The sequence below is a fragment of the Haemaphysalis longicornis genome, unplaced genomic scaffold (assembly GCF_048455015.1).
Source record: "Haemaphysalis longicornis isolate Haplotype H1 unplaced genomic scaffold, Haemaphysalis longicornis Haplotype H1 scaffold_8, whole genome shotgun sequence".
NCBI lineage: Eukaryota > Metazoa > Arthropoda > Arachnida > Ixodida > Ixodidae > Haemaphysalis > Haemaphysalis longicornis.
In genome coordinates, this window is record NW_027526445.1 from 89,233,178 (window position 1) to 89,238,556 (window position 5,379).

At 41.0% G+C, this 5,379-nt stretch overlaps 1 long non-coding RNA gene across 1 annotated transcript; it reads right to left on the bottom strand.

Moving 5' to 3' along the window:
* Positions 1 to 1,001: 1,001 nt before the first annotated feature.
* On the bottom strand, positions 1,002 to 3,498 carry LOC144149328 (uncharacterized). Its single transcript, XR_013318269.1, has 2 exons — positions 3,335 to 3,498; positions 1,002 to 1,232 (listed from the first exon to the last, which is right to left on the bottom strand). It is a non-coding gene; the product is annotated as an uncharacterized LOC144149328 (long non-coding RNA).
* Between the last annotated feature and the right edge of the window lie 1,881 nt (positions 3,499 to 5,379).

Here is a 5,379-nt window from a genome sequence, read left to right on the forward strand (position 1 = left end):
TAAGGTAGAAAAAAAACATATTAGAATGAAATGTAATTTCCGTCTAAGAACCCATTAAGAGCCGTTGCGTATTGACATAACTCTGCCTGAGCTTGTAAATCTACACAAACACATATTGCAGATCTTAATTTTTGTGATTAAGGAAGTTTCTCTGGCCGACCTGTCAAATTTAGTGTTATTTCTACAGTGAATAGAGAAGAGTAGTTGAGTTTTAAAACTTCAAAAACATGGCTGTGTTGTTTTTTCTTAGCAATTAAAGACCTATTGGATGTGAATGGTTTACATTTATTTAGTTACACTTTTCATGCGTTGCACCGCTGCAAGGAATACCTGGCTCCACTAATAACAAGTTTAATGCATGTTAACTTAAAAATGTAGAATAAACCAAATATTCAAATTGAAAGAAGTGTGATGAACCTGTTTATTAAGTATCAGGTTGTAAAGAAAAAGATTTGTTTGCAGTTTTACTATACGCAATGACGCTATATTTGTCACAGTGGCCGGTTTATTGATCATATGGTCGAACCCTGCGCCCTTACGGGAGAACTCTGGAAAAAAATATACTACGTCTACACAAATTTCTGTCCTCAATTCAGCTTACAGCCAAAGCTAAACAGTTAACCACGTGCGATTTAAAAAGATGGCGCCTCTGTACCTAAATATATACCTAACACAAGACGAGTGGGCACCCGCTCATACTTCTTTTTGTGGAATCGAGTGGGGCTGTATCCTACCAACGGTAGCACCGCTGCTACAGAATAAGTTGAAGGAACACAGCCGATCGTGAAATTCATCTCCACGTTCGCAAACAAGGATACTGTTGCACTAAAGCGTCAATATTTTTTGTAGACAGATTGTACTGTTCATCCCGCTTACGCCATGGCGTCTTTAAATGAGCAATCCATACTTTTGATTAAAAAGGAGAGAAAACCAGAAATGACACAGAAACAAATAGGTGATATATTGTGAATATTTATTATCACTGAAGTTTTTCACTTAAATTTATCAGAAAATCAACACAACAAAAACATTCGTTCTTACACTTTCCCGCATTGCCACTGATGCCAATCTTCGTACTTCAGATTTCCAATGGAAATGCAGTTCAGTGTGTCATACATGTTTCGCCTAAATCCTCGAGACATTTCTTCCAGGTATCGATATGTTCGGGGGAAAAGTATATAGCTGCCAAACAGACGTCTTGTTTCGTGGTCTTTTCGACGGTCTAATTCCGGCTGCAAAGCGGCAAAAACGCATTGAGAAGCTTCAAATGGCAATGCAAGGTTTTGTTTAGATCAGAACCAACACATGCTTCACACCCTTGCGATAAAGGACCCCCGCGCGAAGAGAACGGTTCGGCAGGCATCTAGTACCTTGCCTATTACGCTTAACAAACATAACAGCCTGCTAAATTCTTTTAGCCGCTTTTCCTCATTTGACGTTTTGCTGCTTTACCAACCGTGCAAATAGATGTTTTTTTTGTGCAATACAGTTCACTGTCTGTGTGCAGGTTTTCGTTATCTATTGTTTTATTCCAGCTGCTTTGGTGTATTATGTGATTGAAAGAAGTTGAGGCGGATGAACTTTTTGTATTTTATAATTACAACACTGATATCAAGAATCTGTAAACTAAGTTGCTGAAAACCGAAAACGGTTTACTGCTAAGCAGTATACCTCTAACTAACCAAGAAACATTTCGTGTCCACATCAGCAGAAATCTCCTAGGCTACTATTGGTTACAGGTTGCATCCTGGATGCACAAATAAACTGCTGTCACCATCAGGAATGGAACTTGGGCCTGCGTAGGGAAGAGGAGCAAGAGCCCATCGCCTCACTGACTAAGCTACGCCCAGATTTTTTTATTACCTTTTTTGGCACACAATACAGGTCACGGATAGATTAAAAACCGTTGGATGAACTTCGGCTGACGGAAAAACTTAAAATAAACATCAAACGTACACAGTTATTCTAGTACAAGTAGCAATTCCATATTGGGAGTCTGCAACTTGAGCACTTCATAGAGCAAGCTAATACCCTGTGCAAAGTATTTGCACACAGTGAGGGCGTTCGGGTCAGCGTAGCGCACCGCCATCTGCGACCTCCAAATGGCATTCAGTCCTAGAGCCATGATGAGGTCACACGGCACACTGTTGTCACTAGCTACGCAAAGAAATCGTATGCCTTGGGGTGAAACGGGCAGGTCTATCTTTAAGGTCCTTTTTAACACATCCCAGAAAAACATGGCGTCCCAGCACTCCGCGAAGACGTGCTCAACAGTTTCTCGCTTGTTGTACAAAGTGCACGTTGTAGGACCAGTGACAAACAAGCCTTTCTTCTGCATATACGTCTTAACGGGAAGTGTACCGGCGTGTAGTTTAAACAAAAATGTTTTCACGGCTGCTGGCACGGCCATCTTTTTAACACGAGATAACACGTCCTGGCCAAAAACAGATCTGTACAATGATCGGTAAAGTGGCACAGGTAACAACACATCCTCTAAGTCTTTAGTAAGTGTCTTTCTTGACAAAGCTACCAAGTACTCCAGTGAAAACCTTCCAGAGGTGTAGAACTAGGTGAGAGGAAGTTGTTTCGATTTATCGTCTGCGGAGCTGCTCTTCGGCAGTGACGTATAAAAAACCGTGAGCGGGAAGCAGTAAAAGATATGAAGCCAAAGACCCGGTGCCGCCCTCTTCCTCCCCCATGGAAAGACGCTAAAAGTGGCCGACAGAAAGGGCGCGTTCCAAAATGTGCAGTTAGGGGTCGGCACCTGTGATATGAAGGCAAGCAAAAAATAACAAAACTCCCGCTCGCGCTCTTAAGACACGGGCGCGCGAGTACTGCCAAATCGGGAAATTCAAATTGCATTTCCCAAACCTCCATTCACTTCATCAAGCGAGGATTGAGACAGGGATGCGAAGAGCAGGTGGGTGGCAGCAGTGAGCGAATGCTACGTTTGTGAATTTAAGTGATGCCGCATAACTAAGCGTTGTGTGCGTAGTTTATAGCTTCGCAATACATTCACCCACACAGCGTGGATTGGAGCCAATTTGTTGTTATAAGAGGTAAATATCAAAATATACTTACTGGGTGGTGACCTAAATCTACCCTTACTACTTTAACTTTACTTATCAACATTGCGGAATTCGGTGTTTATTACAAAAACTATGCAACAGATTCACATTACAGAGAGCATTTGGTAATGCTTTTTTCTTGTCGTTTTTGTGCTTGCACTGCACACTATTTCGAACTATGATTTCTATGGCTGCACACGGGACAGGTACGTTGTAAGCTTTGTAATGTGGAAGTCTTTTATATGGCAAACCTAAGTAGTACTTACCAACGCACCGTGCAGCACACTTTTCTTTTGATAGAAAATTATTTCTGTTCCCGTAACAGCCTCCGTAAACAAAAGGCTCACAACTATTTGAAGTTTTGTTGTAAAACCAACGAAGAAGATATGCATTGCATGGTCCCTCTTTAACATCTGGTGTGCATCTTGGACCTTTATTTGGGTCACTCTCCACCTCGCTGGTACCGATATAAACTGCAGGCAACCGAGAAGGAAATATTTCACACAAAGTAAAAAATTACATACGATTGACCTCTTGGTGACCGCACTAGTACGTTTCCAGAGTTCCTGTGTAGATGTCGAGGGTTTTATATTTGTACAGTTAAGATAGCTTGAAGTAGTATTCATGGTATTCCTCACTGTTTATTTTTATGGGATTGCGAATCCGCATCACAATCCTCGCCCCGCCTCGTTTGCGACAGGGATGGTCACCCTCGAACGTGGAGTCATGTCACAGGACGCATAGGTTGGAGGGGCCCCACACTGCCGTGGCTCACGACATAAGAACACTCCTGTGGCTCACACCAGAAGAAGATACAGACGACGAAGAAGTGACCGTATCCTTGAGCGCGCTAATTTATGGCAGCCATGCACATAGTGTAAATAAATAATTGATAATTCCTTGCAATGGTTCCTGTCAGCCGTCCTGCCGCACCGTTAGAGTATGTTATACAAGAATATATTTGCTTATATATATATATATATACATGGTTTTCAACTTCTGTGCAGCGGCGGCGTCACATGGAACTCGCAAGGTGAAACGCATGGCTAAATGTTTCCTCTGCCCAAGGAAATACCTCATTCTTCACATTTTTTTCTTTACTCTTTGTAAAGAATAGTGCTAGGTTAGGTAATGCTAGATGATAATTCTACAGTAAAATACATTAAAATTCTACAGAAATAAATTCAGTAAAAAAGACAAATGCCGTGTTTGTGCTTCTAAAAAATGAGACCTGACTTCAAACAAACTAGTAATGCATTGGGGAAGAAAAACAGCACATATTGCTAATATATATATCTTTATATTCCCTTACAGTGGTTGTATGCGCTCGTGCATATCTTGAAAACAAAACAAGAAAAGGGCAGCAATTACACTCTATACAAAGGGCGCGCTCTTCAAATCACACGTGTCTTTAAATTTCTTTCAAGAAATATATCTAGAACGCCACGCGCTTCACTAGCAGCGGGTTCGCGAAATACTACTAGATATATAGTGCGGATCCACACTGGATCCACACTATGTTTTCGTGAACAATTTCAACAGCGTTTCACCACAAAACAAGCAAATAACTCTGGTATTACTAGAAAAGGTGTGCATTCTGACAACACGTTCATGAGCTTTTCTAACTTTAGCAAATATATCTTTTAATCGAGTGTCTCTTGGATCTAATTTTTCTAGGATACTGAAGAGGCTTTTAACTCAAACGGCCGTTATCATGAATTTTGCAATTCAGAAGAATATCTGTTTTGATTATATATGTATGATAGTGTAGACTGGTTGTAACCATGTCGTCCGAATGTGCGAAGTGATACTTAGGAAGTAAATTCTTTGTCTACCGGAGGCACTTACCCATACTAAGTAGGCACAAAGTTGCAGAAGTTATGAGCACACGCATACTTCCGTACATGTTTCATTAAACAGAATTCGCTTTCGTCCTCACCGGGAATAGAGGAGTATATATACCGAAAGTCAACGTGCCTAAAACATTTGCCGCGCCTTTCTACAAGCATACCACAAGCTGAGAAATGCTAGGAGATGTTTACAGGGTTCGGACTTCACTCTGCATGCCAACTCTTGTACTTTGCGCGGTGTTGTTGAATCTAGGTTCGGGAAGACATACCCTGGTCTATCCAAGTCGACAAAATGTCACATTCAATGTCAAACATCAGCCATTTTGTTTTCGATGCGGAAAAAGAGCTGTTTCTATCATAAAGAAGGCATTTTCATTATAAGCGCTATAGATGGTTTTATTGATCAATATCTGCAATTGAAAGAAAACATTTCTGAAACATACCCCAGCAAATCAATTTCA